The sequence below is a fragment of the Falco naumanni genome, chromosome 3, assembly GCF_017639655.2.
Source record: "Falco naumanni isolate bFalNau1 chromosome 3, bFalNau1.pat, whole genome shotgun sequence".
NCBI lineage: Eukaryota > Metazoa > Chordata > Aves > Falconiformes > Falconidae > Falco > Falco naumanni.
Genome location: NC_054056.1, coordinates 29,481,668 through 29,501,353, shown reverse-complemented (window position 1 = coordinate 29,501,353; position 19,686 = coordinate 29,481,668). Strand labels below are relative to the sequence as shown.

At 41.7% G+C, this 19,686-nt stretch overlaps 1 protein-coding gene across 2 annotated transcripts in view; it reads right to left on the bottom strand.

Annotated features, from left to right (window-relative positions):
* The window catches only part of DUSP22 (dual specificity phosphatase 22), an 89,655-nt gene extending 70,052 nt beyond the window's left edge, over nucleotides 1–19,603 (bottom strand). The window contains exons 1-3 of one of the 2 annotated variants that reach the window (XM_040586882.1): nucleotides 19,387–19,603; nucleotides 11,425–11,533; nucleotides 6,416–6,572 (exon numbers count right to left, since the gene is read on the bottom strand). The gene's annotated coding sequence lies outside the window, so the exon portion shown is untranslated. The remainder of the gene's footprint in view (nucleotides 1–6,415; nucleotides 6,573–11,424; nucleotides 11,534–19,386) is intronic. The other variant, XM_040586881.1, reaches the window with a different exon arrangement.
* Nucleotides 19,604–19,686: the final 83 nt, after the last annotated feature.

Here is a 19,686-nt window from a genome sequence, read left to right as displayed (position 1 = left end):
CCAAAGGGATATTCCATACCATAGGATGTCATGCTCAGTATATGATCTTCAGGGGGGTGGCTGGGACCTGTGGATCACTGCTTGGGGACTGGCTGGGCATCAGGGTGGTGAGCAACTGTATCGTGCATCACTTGGGTTTTTTCTTTTGGATTTTATTCCTGTCTCTCTCTCTCTCTCCTTTTCATTACAATGTCGTTGTTGTTATTATATATCAGTTATTAAATTGTTCTTATCTTAACCCATGAGTTTTACCTTTTTCCCGATTCTCCTGCCCATCCTAGTGTGGTGGAGGAGAGCGAGCAGCTGTGTGGCACTTAGTTAAACCACAACACAAGCGCAGGCTGTAAAAGCCAGTGCAGTGGTCAAATTCAAGCCATGAGGTATGAATTCCCAGTAGTACAAATTCTAATTGAAGTCAACTTGAAATAAAATTGAAACTGAAATGCAATTTCATTCATAACTTTCTACTCTAGCTGATTGAATACCATTGTTGACCGCAGTAAATATAATTTGTCATCCACTTGTATATTTGGCAAACCTTTAAATCCTTGGTAATGAATGGAACTACATATACGTGAGATGATCGCTTTCAAATTTTCCAGGCAACTCCAAAATTTACACAACTAATTGACCTCGCTGCCTATTTGCAATATCTTGAAAACCGGCGGAAATCATGGTATTGAGTCTCCCAAGTGGTCCCCATGAAAATATTTTTTCTAATAATGGGAGAGAGGAAAAGAAATTGTTCAGAAAGGGAACTGTATAAGCCCTACAAATAAAAACTGAAGAACGACAGTTTCTAGATGGAGGAAGATCCCTCTCTGTAAAAAGCATCTGGGATTCCACCAAGCAGCCAGGGAAGATCCAAGGTCACAGAACCAGCAGAGATGCACTGATTTCAGTTCAAGGGGTTTTAATGTTTTATATGCAGTCAATATATCAAGTTTTTGGACCTCTCACAAAGGCAATATGTATTATATAATTTGAGGGGAAAATAGCTACTTCATCTTTGTTGAGTTAGTGTAAATATTTAGCAGCAAATTCTACTTTGGAAAAAAATGAGGATTCTGTGCTTAAGTGCAGGCCTTATATTCTGTCCTTTACTTTTATTACTTATGTGAATGCATGCTTTTCTGTAAGTACATGCATATGTACATATATTTAGTGACTAAAAGGAAAAGAAGATCACAGAAAATTAAGGCAAATGTATGTGACTGGATATACTGGTTTTACTCTGACATACTAGCTCACTGGTGAGTTGGATCTGAATAAGCTATGCCTGGCACACCACTGAAGCAACAAGGTAAGCAAAGGTGACTTCTATAACATCTGTAACATACACAGGGAGAATGGGAGGGATAATGACAGCATGTAATTATTTTCCTAGAGCCAATATGCCAGAGGGGAAATTTTTTCACGTCTCTAAACAAAAGGTGTCTTTTCAAAGGTCTAGATTTGCTTCACCATCAAGTGGGGACTTCCCTTGATGGGGAAATCTCTAGGTTCTCTGTCACAGCGACTTTCCAGCTGTGTCTGAAAGAGACTGGAGTAGCCCCTACAAATCAAACCGTTGTCATTAAGTTGAATGAATCACATAAAGTTCAATTTAAAGTTTTCTTAGCACACTGCATCTCTGTAAAAATACATAAACACAAATATAAAATATTAAATAAAAAAACACAAATGGCAGCTCAGTACACTGCTATTCAATTGAAGTCAAGACAGTTTCTTATGGTAGGCACAGAAGTGATTGACAGAAGTCTGATTTATAGAAATTGTAAAGTATCAGTGGTACTTTATAACTTCATGCAAAAACATCTTTAGCAGACTTTGTCCTAGTAACAGACACCAGTAAGTTGAATTGAAGAAAGACCAAGAAGAGAGGAAATCGTACTAGTTTAATTTTTTAAAGCACAATTAGCAAATTCAGTGGAAAATAGGGCTGGTCCTTAATGGACATGCTGACTTTTTGGTACCTTTTTTATTATTATTTCAAAATAAATTACTGAAATTTTATTTTAGCCTTCATTCCATGCTTTATGTCCCCATGCACTTCTAAAATTCCACCAAACCACAAATTAATTTATTAACAGACGAGCTCTTTAGCTTTTGCCCTCTGTTCTCAGAACTCAGCCATTCTAACCTGGAGCTGCTCACATTTCAAGGTGGCCAGAATATACACTCATTGGAAAACTTGAGACACACTCCTTTACCAGAAAATACCTTTGTCTTCATGTAAAGGTCTTCTAAAGCAACAGGACAACAAGAAGGTAGTCAATTTGGTGCAGACAGCATGACATAGCAGTTCACATTTCTGAGGTAAAGTTATGGCTCTTGGTATTTTCTTAGAAATGTAATGGAAAACCACAATACAAGTCTGGTCCATTGGCTGCCTGCCAGGAAAGCTGACACAGAACCCCATTGCTGGGACCACGCTGGCCCCAGGGAGCACCCAGGTATAGGGAATATAGGAAGAGCAAAATAAGAACTGTACAGCTTCACCCAATTTCTGAAGAATTAAAGGAAAAGTTGGTATGCATCAGGTCCAGAAGACATAGGAAGGATATCCAAATGGCCAAATTTTGTCTTTGTCAAAGCCCTGGAAAGCAAGGCTGGCTACTGATGAAGGGATGAATGAGTATACTTAGAGAGGCAGCAATCACCAGGGCAACAGCAGCAGTTGCTTCCACTGTTCTTCAGTTGCCCCAAGAGCATCTGAAGTCTCTCCCTAGCTCCACTGTATCTCATCTCCCAGTTCTTCCACCTTTATCTGCTTCTACCCAGCCTTGACATCTCTGGGCAAGTACTGGCACTGGGCTAGTCCTGGCTAACATGCTGTGTCAGTAAGACACCACAGAGAATGTGGTGGCACCACTCATGTGTGAGATGTTCTCAGCCACCAAGAAGGGAAGAATTTTCTGAACAGGCACGGAAATGAAACAACGTCCAGTTGCAGAATACAGATACAAGGAAATGAAGGCTCAAACAGCTCCTGGAGAAAGGGAGGCCCACGGGCTAGGCAGTACTTTCATTACTCATAACGTAGTTTCATTATGTATGTAGTCCCTTTGCTTTCTCTCACAACTTCCTTTCCAAAAGCTTGTGCAATACACATGCTAAGATACCATGCTACTACTACATTGGGAGCAGCCTCCACATTGCTGCCAAAGTCCTCAGGATCTGTCTGCTTCATGCAGCCTCCATGTTTTTGTTGCATTTTTTAAGTGAGCTCAACATCTCTTCTCTTCTGAGTCCTTCAGCATAACCCTCAGCAAGGCAAATATAAAGAAAGTCAAACAAACCCCAGAGTATGCAGCAGGACTCAGATACTACTACAGCAGCCCAACAGGGGAAGGAAGGAAGCACAGGACTTCTAAACTTCTCCTTTCTCACAAGGTCTTCCTGTGAGGGCTTTTGCAGGCCAGCATTGTAAAGTGAGTAGCTACAGCATCAGGCTGCAGTCTGATGCAATCAATCCAGTACACAGGATTTTCAGACTCACAGGGTTCAGTTTTAAGGTGAGTACTTTGAAAAGCTTGTTGCTATAGGCTTTCCCCCCACACACCTAGTATTTACATGGAAAAGACACTATACACCAGACCTGAGCTCAATTCCTCTGCAACAGTTCCTCCATAAAAACGGTGACTGACAGAGGTTGTGAAATGCCTTCATCTTGTTTTGTAATGCACACTACTACCAGGAGTCTTAATATTGTTTATTAGGAATATTAAACTAGCATGTCCCGGGGATCAACTCCTACAGAGTCATCTATTGGTGAGATACATCAGTTGAAGTTCTGTCACTAGGTTCATATTAGATTTAGCGGCAGTGGAGGTTCAAATCCCAACAAGTTAACTCATCCCTCCATCTTTCAAACTAGAAAGATGAGACACAGATGTGAGACTTCTTCTGAATATGGCTTCATTTCCAAGGAAGAGTTTTGGAAACACTGAAATATAACTTCATTAAAAACTAGGATAAAATCTTTTGGCTTCTGTTTTTAAAGGAACTGTGTATGACTGCCGCTGTGCTCAGACTGCCTGCAATAATTATGTACACTGTTGCATAGCTATTTTAATTAATAGTAATATAGAATCTCTTAAACTGTATGAAGACTTTTGACATTGAATAAACTGCCAGTAAAATTGAAGATTTTTACATATGACAGAAATGGTATCTTGAACGATGGACATTGGCTTAATAAATGGAGGCAAACAGTAAAAACTGGTGTTACATTAGGTAACTTCGCTGAGCTGAGTTCAAGCTGAGCACTCAAATGTTGTTAAGAGTATGTAAAGACTTGTACCCAAGTCAGCATGAGCCCTTCTGTTGACAAAACAATGATTTCATTTATTATCAATAGTAAAGAATTACATCTAAGACTCACAGTCTTAGTTTCATTCAGGTTATTTGGTTTTGATTCTGGGTCTTACTGGAGACTTTTTCTTGATTTTCATGCCCACAGCTGTTTTCCTGTTACTCCTGTACTATCTCTATATGCAGAGAAGGTCATTTGGTTCGGAATATTACATACACAGGGAAATAAAGGCTCACTTTCTTAATTCTTTCACAGTTGCATGAAAACACTTGCATACAATCATTTCTCTCCACACACCTACACTCTTGGTTTAAGAACCAAAATTATTAATAAGATTTGGCACATGATATGGTACGATCTTGGGACCTGGGGACAGAGTTAGGCTTTCAAGCCTAAAGCCCAAGCGCACACACACTGCCACTGAACCCTTGGCTCTGAATGTGTCTTTCCAGCTCTAGGGGAAGCCAGAGGAAACCTCCCCGAGTCGCGCCTCTCACACACGGCAGCACTGCTACAACTGTCATGATTTCTGCTAGATGGTGCTGGCTCTGAGCCATCTTCCCCTTTACGTAACGCGCCTATCTGTCCTCCAGTGCGGAGGGGTTAGACGTATTGTGTAATACACTTTCAGCCTAAGCTATTCTTCTACAGAGCCCTCACCTGTGAGTTCTGCTGTGGGTAAGGAAAAAGTGATGTGTCTTTGACATCTGAGTAGACCACTGCCATTTCCTTCTCATGGCACAGATTCTCCACCTCAAGAGCAGCTCTCAGTGAGGTTCAGAAGAAGACAAATTGTAGCTGACGCCAAATGATGATGACGATATGGACACAAATTGCCAGCAAGCTGCTTGCATAGACAGATCTTGGAGACACAAACAAGCATGCATTCCTACATCTGTTTCAAACAACATAAATAGTATTTTCATAATTTTTTACACGTATCCTAGCATGTAATTGTAAGCAGGCAGTTTTCCAAAATACAATTGTTTTGTGGAAGTGGTGAAGCAAATAATCAGTGCTATCAGATACACAAAGAACTATTAAGATGTTCTTCTTCTCCAGAGACCTTTCAACATAGTGAAAGAATTATTTTAGGTTTTATACTGCTCCAGAGTAGCAAGTCTAGCAAGAAGGTTAGATACGGTAATCAAAACAAAACTGAAATTTGTCTTTAAGAACAATACTTTCCAAAAGCAATGTCATAAAGACAGGACACTGGCATTAGCAAGTCGAGTATCAACCCATATTAGAAACCGTAAGAAGAGCTTTACAAGCATTACTTGCCATGTGCATGCACACAAAGAAATGAGTCACTACATCACAAGGGATGAAACAATTAGAATTAGCGAACACTGGAGGCAATATATTCACACAACCTTAAGCGAAGTGTTGGCCCAGCACAAGTAAGGCTCAGCAAAAACCTGGCATATTTCCAGCAGGCCTGAAAACAATGCTGTACTTTGAAACGTATGGCTGGAGAGAATGGTTTGACTAAATGTCTCTGCAGCGTAACCACTGACAACCTGGGATGTTAAAGCAAGCAGTTCAATATTTGTCCTATGATTTTTATTAGAGCAATGACCAGAGGAATCCAAGTGTGATCTGTACCCATCATGTTATGTACTCAATATTATGCAGGTCTGCCTGTACTACTACAGATAAAGTAAAAAGTACTGCCATAAAATGCAGAAGTTTGAAGGAGAGCAGTGGAGAGGCATCTTAGTCAAAGGTTTTGGTAGGCAAACAAAAAAAAGGAAGAAACTGGTTTCTGTTAGTCCCAGGCTAAATGTTCCTGCTTGACTCCTGTCAAATCGGTAATAAAGCAGGTGACTAGTTATCCACAGAGGTTTCTATTATCTTATTTTTTTTTTTAAACTGTACTCTATGACACATTTACACAGATCGGAAACATGGAGTGCATGTTCCTGTTCCTATTTCTCTCATCCTTCCATTGATGTTTCATTTTGTATAGCCTTCCCTACAGTTAAAAAAATCACTTGGGCCAAGAGACCACGGTATTTTGTGGCAGCAAGGCCTCCTAAGATCAGCTGAAAACCACCATCAGAACACAAGATTAGTCAGTCACAGCATAGTTACCCTTGAGCAGGGAGCATCCAAGTTTCATCACTCTTGGGTGCTTCTCAAACAGGGGTGCACAATGCTGTCAGCCTTCACACCACGTTGACCGTGATTCCCCACAGTGACAGCAGCAGCAGCAGAGGTGCAACAGACGTGGTGTCTCTCCTGCAACCAGCTGGGGCAGAAGGAAGGCAGGTGTGAGCAGAGACTGGGAAACAGCCATGGATGCTTGGCTGGCCTTCCTCCCCTCACTCTCCTGGAAGACTTTTCTTGAGCACTAGCCTACCTTTTGAAATAAAAATTCATAATAGTCAACATTTTCATAACAATAATGCTTTAAAGCCCTTTTTTCAAAAGTAGCCTTTGGTTTCTGGTTGCCCATCCTGAACTTGCTCTCAACAACTGCCAATAGGTCTCTAAAGAATCCACTGGAACAGAGGCTGTGTGGGCCTTTGGGACACCCCCCATCTTTTTCAAGATAGGCATCTAAAAATTGAGATAAATTAACTTATATTAAGTGAATGAATGCTCAAAACAGGAGTCTATGCAACTTTCCCCTGGCCGAACAGACTGTCAGTGGCAGAGATGAGGTGTTCTTGCTTCCCAGTCCTGCACATATCTCCCCGACTGTTCTGCCCCTGAACCAAAATAATTTCCCATAATTGTATTCACTATCACAAATGTTAATACACACTTTCCCAGGTAAAATTCTGCTCCAATAGCAATAGTTAGAGAGTGGAAAAAAATTAAACATATCTTGCTATGCTATCTTCCCACAAGATAAAACTGCAGCAGTGAGTGATTCTGTTATGGGACAGAGCAATTACAAGGAAAAAAAAAAGAGGACCATGATGTCTTTTGATCCAAAAATTTATGGAGAATCCAGAATCCTTTAGGTTGAGCGTTTGAGTTTGCAGGGAGAAGAGAGGGAAAAGAGCTCATTTCTCTTTCAGTTTTCCACTTGGGGTTTTATTGTCAGCTTTGACTGCTGTATAGCAGCTGCTACACTGCTTTTCAGGTTGAGCCCCTGAACCACAGCAATTAATCACAGAACAAATTATTTGGGCTTGTGAGGTGGTGTGACACAGGATGCTAAATGACAATAGGCCGCAGAAAAGGTCAAAAAACCCAATGGGGGAAGCAATGTACATGTTGAGTGCTGTGAGAGCTGTGCTGAGTAGCTGCACGGGTAACTGAGTTTGGGGGATTTCTCAGCTCTGCACATTGCTCTTGGGGTTTGCAATACTGCAGGTAGCAAAGAAAAAAAGGGGGAGGGGAAGGGGCCAGGCAGTGCAGATGTACAGTAAGGAAGTAATTCTAAAGTGTGACAGCACTGTTGCAGCGGTGGTGGATCTGCACGACTAGTTACAGTGCTGCAGGGAAGTAAGTTTGTGCTTGAGCCTTTTGTGTAGGAGGCCCAGGCACAAACGGGGATACCCCACAGCTATGTAAAAAAAAAGAAGTATGCATATAGCTATGTGATTAATGCCGCTTAGTGCATGGGTCGTATCTCTCTGAACCACACGCTAGTCTTTCCCAACTATGTCATGCAGACCATGTGTAGAAGCAATCTAATGGGGTGCACTGAGATTATTTTAGTTCACATTAAAGCAACAAACAATATTTCTCAAACCAGAACTCTAAAAGAGTAACACCAAGTACAGGCAAATCATTGAATTAACAACAACTTGTATGAATATGTAAATTTACATCACCCTAAGGTACCACCACTCTGCCACTTGCCAAAAAACTCTTATTGCTTGGTCTGCAAGACCGTAATATTCCACCTTGCAGGGCAGCTTACCAAGCCAGGTTCTGCACATGTACTGCAGTAACACCTCCTTCTGCGGGAATGCCTTTCTCCTTTCCGTGCGTGGGGAGGAGGCGTGTATGGGCAGCGGTTACCCTTCTGTTAAGTCACACTGTCACACCTCTGGTGACTGCAGTCCTGAGGGGGTGCAGGTAGCTATCCAACGTGGTAACACTCCAGTCCTGCTCAGGCTTACATTACACGTCTAGTATTATAAAAACTTGTATTTATCCGAGCGCATCAGAAGAGTGAGCATCACAGCCCAGGCCTGCTTCAGGTGTGAGCAGCCCACAGCAGCGCTTGGGCCCTGGCCTGGCAGGGGCTGGGAGGTTGGGATACAGGCAGCCGTTCTGCAGGTCACTAACCAAAGCCCGGCTGCTCCTCAGCACAGCCCCTTTGGTGGCTGCAGCCCACACTGGAACAGCTAACAGAGAAGAGCCAACATGGACATCCAGGTGAAGAGGTGTCAGGCTCAGGAGTCACAGAGCCACAGAAAGGTGGCGTACCTACAGCTAGGCAACAGTAATGCAAGAGCCAGCAATATCAAGAATGTGTCTTGAATCATCTGCTTCCCCAAATATTTTGGCACATCCCGAGTGAACAGCTACCCACAGCCCCCTACTCCCATACCGAGAAGCCAGCATATATCTTTTCCTGAGTGTGCACATGCCCATTTTTTAATTTTCCCTCTTCTATGTTATAGTCCAATATTTAAGACTGGATGTCAAATCCTGCCTCCCCGAAGATTTTACCACAGGTTTCACACTTCAGGGCACCTCAGCCACCAAGTTCCATGATATTGCAGAAGAGCAGGAGGTGAGGATGGGGGAAGGCTGGGCACCTCCATGCTGAAGACTTCAACCTGTAGAACAGACCTGAGGAACCAGCAGCTCTCACACAGCGAGGCTGTAGCCTGGTGGGTGGCCCTGTTAGTGCAGAGAAAACTTTGGATCCCAGCTCTGGCTCCAGGGTCCATCCCACTGCTTCACACTACACAGCCATGACCTAAAACATTCCTGGGCAAATCCTAAGTCAGAAAGTTTCCTCCAGGTGGATTTCAAGCATAACAGATTGGCCAGAAGAACAGTTTAAAGGGCTGAAATTTTGCACATAGGCAGATTGGAGGTGGCTATATCTTTTGCTGAGTCTCCTTTAGTCTCGTAAGCATCAGTTTGCCTATCCATCAAATATGAATTATTATTCTTTGTATCAAATACTATAGCAACAATATCTGTTCTATGAGTAAACTGTAAATGTACAGGTGAAGTTCAAGATATCTACATTCTTTGCCTGACATATAAAATAGGCCAAGAAAGGATGGTGGAGCTAACAAAATAGCTGCCCAGCAGAACCATGCAAAAACGCAGTGATGAAAAGGAGCCATGAAATAAATCTAAATGACGGCACGTGTAGGATGAGCATCCACCTACATAAGTATCTGGCAAACACAAGAAAGATGTTGACTAATTCCTTATTTGTTTTGCAGCTTCACCGACAGAGGGGTGGATCTACGCACCGCTCAGCGTGTCTCCGGGAGCTGAAGGCATTTCGCAGTAAACCTGCCGCAGCGCCGTTCTCGGCTCTCCAGCACCCTCCTCTGGGCTTCGCCCAGGCAAGCACCGTCCTCCCCACTGCTCACGCTGCCTGAATTATTTAGTGTCAGGACGCTAAAGACAGCGAAACGTCGCTTTGCTCCTTTTGAAGCCTTAGAGAGTCTTTGTGGCACAAATTCGGAGGAGCCTCTCCCCAGAATTATGTCCTCTGCATAATTATTCTTTTGAACAACAGCTAAATACTTGGATTTGGTTTGAAAATTATCATCACTGACTTGCTCACTGTTTCCAATGCCAGGTTGTTAATCTTGAGCCTTGGTAACAGACTGTGTGTTAAAACAATTTTACTTTGATGACTTTTTTACCTTGATGGTTAACATTCGAATCATGAGATGATGTGTTCATGTACAGCACTTGATCCCATATTATAGTTTAATTCCAAACCAATGAAAGGCTCAACAGTAACCAGGAAGCAATCACCACATTACTGTCTTGGGTACATCCCATAATGAACCTTGCCAGGGTGAGTTCATGGCACGCTGAGCAAGTGGGTGCTCCCTCTCATTTTCCCAGCTTTCTCCTCATGCATAGAGGGACTTGTCAGCAGACGTTTCAGACAAGTACTCTAACATATAAGAGGAACCTGCAAAAAACCCTTTGGAAAGCATATCTAAAATTAGTTGTGTCTGAAATACATTATGTCACACACCACTGGACTCACCAGAGGCAGCACCTTATGTACCTGCTGATGGCAAACTAGAGTTTATCAGCCTTACGGAATTTTCTTTATACCCCACCACAACAGACTTCAGCCAGCAGCTGGCCTCCTTTCCAGCTTCACTTTTCAAATCTAAAGAAACATCAACTTGAATATGAAAACAGAATGTCAACCTGATGTATGATCTTTTCTCCATAATAGAGAAAATGTAAATCGTACATCTGGGATAGAAAATAATCCAATATAGTGCAATGACTATAGAAACAGGTCTCCCAACATTTTGTTTCATCTAAAGTGCCTTCTCCTGAAACCAAACTACCTATTTATTACTCTTTAGGTACCAGTTAATATTCATTCTGCTCCATATTTACATGCACAATTCCACAAGAAGTTCAAGGGAGAGTGCAGACACATCCTATTGCCTTTTGCTATCACGAATGGGGAAAAGAAAGACAGTCACACTTGGCAGAGGTTCTCATTACTCAGACGCAAAGGCAAATCCTAGATCTACTGTGCTATACATACAAAGACTGCGTCTATAGTCAAATTTGAAATCCCAGCCTGTGTTCAAAGGAGTATCTCAAGCCAGACTTCTTGATCAAAAAGTACAGAGAGATTACTAATTTACAAGTAACAAATTCATGTATCCCAGAGTTTGTACTTGAATGAAGTAGTCTTCCTAATTCTTGGCAAAAATCTGCCAGCAGAAGCTACAGTTAAGCTTCAAACAGATGAAAGCCTTAAATATGTATTTAATTTATATCCTTCAGTAGTGTTAAATATTTAACATCACAAGGTTTAAAAACAAGCTAAACAACCGTAATAGTTGTTGCAACAACTGTAATGTTGTAAATAACAGTATCCCTGTTGATGTTTTGCTTTTCATTTAGAGATACTACAGACTTGTTAACCCCAGAGGTTAACATTTTCAATTTCTGTTACTCACTACCAGACAGAGAGACTGAGAAGAAAACCAGGTCACAGTGAGAGGCTGTTAGTCACGCAGTCTTCCTGCTTCCTTCCTTCCTGTTGCACGAGCCATCAACTCTTCTGCTCTAAGGAGAGAGATCATTATGAGGGTGACCATCATTTTTATTACCTGACAAAAGAAACTTAGGAATAACTACAGTGTTATTGTGGCACATATGGGGGTTACAGACCGATGCAAAAATATTTTCTGTAGCATATTACTCCTCAATTTTATTTTTTTTCCCATTTTCAGTGCAGAATCACAGTACCCACTGGTTAGAACTGCTCTCCCGGTAGCCGTGTGCTCTGCTGTAGTCACAGAAAACTAATATCAAATAGTATTTCTCTTATACTAATGATATGTTAGCACTATTTTTCCTTGCTTCTTATTATTACTGGTGACAAAGGTTCTTAAAACATTTCCTCTAGGACAGAACTTGCATCAAAGATTAAACACATGTCCTTGGTGAAGGCTTCACTTCTGCTATGAAGACAAACCCTTGCACGGGGCACTAGAGGGCACAACAGGTACCTTTTGGATACATCATACTTTACAACTTCATGTATTACTCCAGAGACAGAACAATGAGTACAATAAACTTAATCCTAGGAAAGGGCATAAGGAAAGCTAAAACAGTTCCTGCACAGTTACAGACAAATTAATTTATTTTCTAAGACAGACAACTACCTTGCACCCTAACCCACGTTTTTTAATTTGTATGATGAAAATACACACACACTCAAATATATTAGCATTTATATCAAATATGATATTAGCATTTATATAAAATATGATATTAGCATTTCTACATGAATTTATACAACAGATATTAAAGATCACAAAATTGTGTGCTGTGCCATCTGATAAAGTAGGCAGGGCGGGGAGAAAACAGAATGCTAATCTAGCTCAATTGCTGAAGGAAACAATCAACCTAAGTGCTCCACATGCTTGTATTTTACACTGGCATCTATAATGTTTTAGATTGTGTTGATCACTAAGTTCATTGTTGGCTTGAAGCAAAAAGCCTGATTATTTCAGAGTAGTTTAGTTCTTGAACTTGAGAGTCCTATTGTAATATCCAATCAAGCATTCTTGGCAGGCAGATGATTTTCAAGTTAGGCCATAAATGGACAGAACTCAGAGGCAATAAAATGTTAGTTATTTCTTCTCTCTTAAATGTATTTGAAATGCAGGATTTTCTTATCTTTCTCCTATAATTGACTCAAAATTTTTATTTCCATGCCTGCAAGATATTAGAAGAGAATGTAAATGAAAGCTCTTAGATGGCTTTAGATTCAAATACTCTTGTTTTGACCCTTTTTACTTTTCTTTTTTACCACCAATTGACAAACCACTTGGTCATTTTTTCCTCCCAGGATGCTAGTGTAGGAAGTACTATTCAGACATGCCTGGGGAACTAAGGTGTCTGTTCACAAAGCACTATGACACATGAAATACCGCCACAGATGTCCCTGTATAGCTGTGCCAGTGTATCTCCATTTTGACCTGGAAAACTCATTTCATTTCAAAGTATACTCTTCCAGCACCACACCTGCTCGTGGCTCACCTAGTTCCTTCTCCCTGCAGCCGCTCTGTTAGCTGCAGTTCTTTAGTCTTTCTCCTGCTTGTAATCAATCTACTTCGTTTGCTGTCTAAATTTTGCTGGCACATCACAACAGTAAGCACTAGGCTCACTCTAAATACTTCCCACCAGAGGTCTTTCTGGTTTCTAGCTTCTGACTCATCCTAAACTATTCTGCCTCAGGTATTTTATAATGCTGTGCTTACAGCACCCAGTGTGGACAGTAACTGGCCTCAGCACAGTAATGAAATACAAAAATATCTCTTATTTCCTTATCCTTTGACATTACATAGCTGGGTTTTATTGGAATTAAATTGGAAATTTAATGGAATTAAATTGGAAAACTTGAGTCTTTCACATACTCCTGACAATAGCTATGGTTCAAAAGCCTGTGGGAGTCCAAGTATTCTGACAGGGGAGGACAGCATTATCTCCCCATAGCCAAGTGGTGGGTGTCCTTCCACTAACATCAAAAGCAAGTGAAAGGAATGGCATCTAGGAGTACTAACTAACTCAGCTCTAGAGGGATTTTAGACTAGATGCCCTAACTTTTACATGGCTAAAATTAGGAGAGAAGAATCCCAATGGCATGCCTACCTAAGTGAAGAGAGCAGTTACATGGGTTTGGGGTAGAGCGAGAAAAAAGGGGTAGATTGTTCTGGGCCCCACAATTTGGGAAGGATGTTAAGGTCCTTGAATGCATCCAGAAAAGGGCAACAAAGCCAGTGAAACAGCTGTAAGGAATGTCCTGTAAGGAGCGACTAAGGGCTTTGGGCTTGTCTGCTTTGGAGAAAAGGAGGCTGAGGGGTGACCTCATTGCTCTCTACAGCTTCTGAAAAGGGGAAGTGGAGAGGTAGGTGCTGAGCTCTGGTATCCAGTGACAGGACACATGGAATGGTGCAACACTGCACCAGGGGAGGTTTAGACTGGACATCAGGAAGCATTTCTTTATCGAGAGGGTTACCAAACCCCAGGACAGGCTTCCTAGGGAGGTGGCCAGTACCCCAAGCCTGTAGGTGTTTAAGAGGCGGTTGGACAATGCCCTTAACAACATGCTTTAACTTTCAGTCAGCCCTGAACTGGTCAGGAAGTTGGACTAGATAATCATTGTAGGTCCCTTCCAACTGAAATAGTCTGTTCTATTCTGTTCTTGACTGTAACCCCCTATGTCACAACATTTCCACCACTACAGCATCTTTAAAGTGGGTTTCCTAAAGCAATGACAATACTTTAATGTCCTGTCACCACTGTTCAAAGGGACTGTTACAAGTTCAGGAGGTTTAGTTCTCTGAAGGTATAGCTACTGGACAAGTATTTCAGGTCACTGAGCTGGTTCTCTCCATTCCTAGCCAAGTTATATGCACCTTATGATCGTGGACATTTTTATCACCAATAATAACTTCAAAGCAATATTAAGAGCAGATATTTATTGAGGAAAATAGAATACAAAAGCTTCTTGGCTTCTCTGTTTTCAGAGAGTATTTTAAAAGTACTTTGTACAAAATGGAGATGGTTTTGTGTGCAGAATATGACTGAATAGCTTAAAATCAGTGATTGCTCATGGAACTTAACCGGCAACAATTAAGAAGTATGAATGGGCTCTTTAGGGATGGATAACAGCTGGTTTCAAAGAAGCATAAAATACTTAGGAACAAAATAAAATGCAGACATCTGATGTGCGTCTGGCTTCCAGAATACCATTTGGTAGCCCGAGGCTATCCAAACTGACATCCTACCTGTGACTAGTGAAGGAAGAACAGGGGAAGAGCTTGCAGGCAGTGTGCTGGGAAGGGGAAAGGGAAGGGGAAGCAAGAAGCCAGTGAAATTTGTCTCCATACTGGGGAAGAGAACCAGGGACCAACTTTTAATGAAAAGGTTTATAGGAATGATTCTCTCCCTTTTTAGTTACATGTCCTTTCCAACTTCACAAGATACTTCATTTCACCAGGGGACAGAAGCAAGCTGCCAGATGTGCCTTGTTACTAGCTAGGAGATTTACTTGACAGTCCTTGGCAAATTTTTGTCTTGGAAAACCACCTAGGCTCACATCCAGCTCTTGATTCCCATTTTGCTATAAATCTCTCTCGAACTGATCATCACTCCCACTAGGCCTACTTTGCTGCCTTCCTCATACTTTCTGTTTTCTTGGGTGCTTCGTTTTCCTTTATTTGCCATATCTCAGCCTTGCTTTGTCACGTAAGGGTTATTCATCTGACCAAACTCCAAGCCTGTAGAAGACATCCAATACAACACCACTGGAAGCATAGCCACAGAATTATCTGACCTGGAAACTAAAACATATCTTAAAAGGAAAGGGAAAAAAGTAAGGTCAATATCCAATGAAAATTCCTAAATTAAGCACACTTGTTTTGAGATTTCCAGGTGCAGCCTCTTAGTTTTCAGTTTAAATGTTTACTTTGACATGAATCACAGTTTCCTACTTATGAGAACTTTCTCTTTTCCTTCAGTTAATGCTAACTCTGCTTCATGGTAGTAGGAATGAAAGAGTCCTCAAAGGGAACTGTGACAACTTATTTTCTTTCTAGGCCAGATATTTAACTAAAAAAATAAGAAAAAAAGAAATACAGACTTAAGATCACATAAATGACAGTCAGGCAAAAATGAGCTCCCGCTACCTTCAAAACTCTCACCCAGTTGATGCCTAACCTCAGGTAAAGAGCGCACGGGCTTTTCTTTCAGAGCACAGTAGGAGCTGTGTACGCACCCAACTGCTGTTGCATGTTAAAGGTTTCAGCAATACTTCACACAAGGACTAGAGCCTTCATGTTCCAAGGCCATCCCAGTGTCTAAGTGACAAAATCATGCCTGTGTTCTTTCTTCTCCTTCACCGAAACTCAAGATATTTTTCTGCAGTGAAACACCTTCAACAGGAACTGATGATGTACCCGCTACAGAACAGCCCCCAGTTTGTCGTGGGGATCACTCTTTAGGAATAGGTGTTTGGTTTCCCTCAAGCTGAAGACAGAATTGAATCCAACTCCTGAACTTCCTAAATAAGTGATCCAAGAAGAAAATATTGCAACTGTATAAAACAAGAGGTATCCCTGCCCTCCTCAGCTGTGTCCAATCCTCTGGCCCAATAAAATCAACAGAAAAGCATGTTCTTTGACAAGTATTTCAGAGAAAAAAAAGAAGTTATCTTCATTAGAGGGTTGGGGGGCTACAAATGAGAAGTATTTTAGATGGTAGTAGAGAAGTGTACCCAGAATATATCTGAAGAACAGTATATAAGCTACCAACTTGTGCCAACTTCCTCCTATAAGTGAGTCATGCACAGAGCACAAGGGTTGTTTCTAACCTATAAGGGAGCTAAGACTAGCACAGTGTCCTGGACGCTGCTCGGTAGGCCCGGCAATTACAAGTTGTTTTTAATTTTTGTGAATCTTAAGAGAGCTTATGGGAGACAAACAAAGCAACTTGGCCTCAGATCTAAAATTAAGGGCTCTGAGCTGACTACCACGACACAGGAGTAAAATCTTCTGATTATGACAGATACTTCCACACAGTCATCAGCTCAACACCCAGTAGCAGTCAAAAAGCAAACATTACAGTAGGAATTATTAGGACCACAGAGCAGAAAATCATTATACCCCTGAGTAAATCCAAGAGGCATCCATACTGTGAATATTATACATAGAACTGGTTCCCTCACTTCAAGAAATGATACAGCAGAACTGGAAAAGGGCAGAGAAGAGCACCAGGAAGGACTGAAAGTACAGAGCAGTTTTTGAACAAAGATCCCCTGAAGGACACTCTTCAGTCCAGAAAAGAGATGATTCAGGAGGCACATGATGCAGGTCCATAAAATCACCAATGGACAGAGGAGATGAGCAGGGACCAATTCTTCACTGTCGTTTCCAGTACAAGAGCTACGGGGTATCAAATGAAGCTGATAAGGAACAAGATGCAAAGCAAGAAAAAAAGGATTGTTCCTCACACAGTAGGCATCGAGCCTGTCAAAGTCCTTGCCAAGGACAGTGCACATTTAAGGGACTGGCATGGATTCACAAGGAGACTGGGAAAAGTGCCTGACAGAGAGGTAAACTGAGGTTACTATATAAACAAACTACAACACGCCCAGGACTGAGCTGAAGATAGCTGCAGGCTATGAGTAGTGGGGTCTCGTCATACATAGTAGGTAAGTAAGTAAGTAAGCATCATATGTGGTTACCTGCTCTTACTCTTCCCTAGGCACCTACTTCTGAGCAGGGTTAGAGACTGGGCTGAACGGACCCTTGGTCTGAATCACTACCATAATTTTCATTTTCTTATGCTCTCGATCTTACGTTAAAGAGATAAACAGTTCATGTCAATTGAAAGCAAGAGAAACTGTAAACTTCCAAACTTCCTATGAAGTACAGCTCACGCAGCTAATGCTCATGAATGGCTGACAGCAACAAGAGGATTTTCTCCCAGTTTAGCCACAGCTACTTTTTTCATTGCTAATCAGTAATTAAGTCCTTCAAAAAATATTAATGGAAAAAAACTCACCTTTTCTTATTGCAAAGGAGGACTAAAGAGAGGGATATCAAAGGGGGGATAATAAGAAACATTTCCAGCCTGCAAAATTAAAATCTCAGAGGGTGTTTAAGCTACTGCAACACTTCCAGAGTGCTAATTAACTTTAAAGGAGGCAGGGGAAGAAGCAGCAGGGGGAGGAGGGTACAAGAAATTTCACTCTGTCCCACACAGTTACCCAAACAGCAAAAATAAATGGATTCCTAAAACTATGACATTTAAGTTTCATAAAGAACCCTCCAAAGACCTCTGAAAAACTAAGGGGTGCTCACAAGATTGCTAATAAATTGCTCAATGTGGCTGCTGAAGTCCTTCTAATGGGCCTTGGCCAAATACAAACAAGAAAGGAACTTTTTTTTTTTCAGTTTGTGAAATTATTAGAGATCATTCTGACAATATTTGAGAGAAAGGTACTTTAGGATATAGTAGGAATTAACACAGGAACTAATCCTGTAAACTCTTACAACTTTACTTGGAAGTGGGAGGGCCAGGGTCATGAGTGTCAACTCTACAGTGAGATCACTGCTGTCAGTCTTATGTGGAGAAATATTTAATGCTTTCACGCTCATCAAATTCATAAACTCCTCAACACTGAGCCTGCATCTTTCATTTGTCTAAAATCACAATGCACACCTACAGCATTGCAGTATTTTCCTATTTTAAAAACCTATTATATACTGGTAGTAAAATAAACCACCTTTCCTCTTAAACACCTGTGAAATATGTTAACATAGGTGTCTATCCATCTGATGCATCGTGAATGTGTTCTCTGAAGTCCTTCCCCCACAAAATACACTCCCTTTTTAATGTTGTTTTTATATTCAGGTAGACCTTTTCAAATGTTGTTAACATTAATGATATATATGGTAACTATATATTGGGGAGGACAAAAATATGTTGTGCTCTGAGAGAAAACTGGCCATTTAGTTTGTGCAGGTTATGCTCACTCTTTACATTAAATTTAAATTAAAAAAAAATTTAAAAATAAAAAAAATAAAAAAATAATAAAAAAACAAACCCACAAAGATAATTTTCAGTCCAGGAGCTATGGCAAAACCTGGGTGGGAATCCAGGAGTGTTTCTGATACTCCATGTCAGGGTAAGCCCAAGTATGTGTCAGCTCCCACCCAGCCCAGGGAAAGCTTTGGACACCTGGGCTGGGTGGCAGCCGTCGTCCACCCCCACCAGGCTCCTGATAGCAGGAGATAAGGATGGGAAGGGAAACAGGATCCCAGAGGAGGGTGCGCGCTGGCAGTGACCCAGCTAACGCCCGGGTGATGTCCAGGCAGAAACAATTTGCACTGCAGGGTGACCAGAGGAGGAAAGCAGGAACAGGGAAAACAAAGCAAAACAAAAAAAGACCCCTTGGAAGTACTCGAATATTCGCTGAGTTTTGAATGCAAAAAAGTTAGCAGGAACAGTGTAATCTTTTCTTTACTGTTTTTGTGAGGTATCATATTAAGTAGTTTGTCAGCTATTATGTAGGTACAGTATATAAACTACTAGCGTTCTTCCTTCAGTTTCCCAAGTCTTACCATAAACAGGTCTCATGCGTGGAGGGGGAAAAGAAGGAAAACTTTTGGCTTGGTCATTTATCTGCGCTATAAAAAGCAACTCTAATAAAACAACAACAAAAATCAAAGTCTTTGGGCTACATCTATTTCAGCTTTCCTAGCCCAGCCTTCACAAAGGTGAATTCTACTTGCTAGCAGTATACTAACGCCAACATCCCTTAGCCGTTTAAAACTGAGCGTTTTGTCAGATCTCATTATTTCTGCTGCCAGGAGGGATGCAAAGACAAAAATAAGACATCCTACCTGAGGGTAAGCAAACTTTTAACTCCAGTCTGGGTTTCTGGAGTGCCTGCCCAGTTCTGCACCGCGCTGCCTCCCGCACAACCAGGACAGCGCAGCCCAGCAGAGCTCGGGCTCATGTTTTGTTCTCCACATACGCTGCTGAGCGGCAGCCGCACCCTTGGCTTCTCACGTTGTTGCTGCCCATTGGCAGACAGGGCTGTCCCCAGGGCCCGCAGCACCACGCGTGTCCCCTTCTCCCGGGGAAGGGGGGGCGCCTGTCTCCCCCGAGCCCCCGGGAGCGGCTGGAAACCGCAGGCGGTG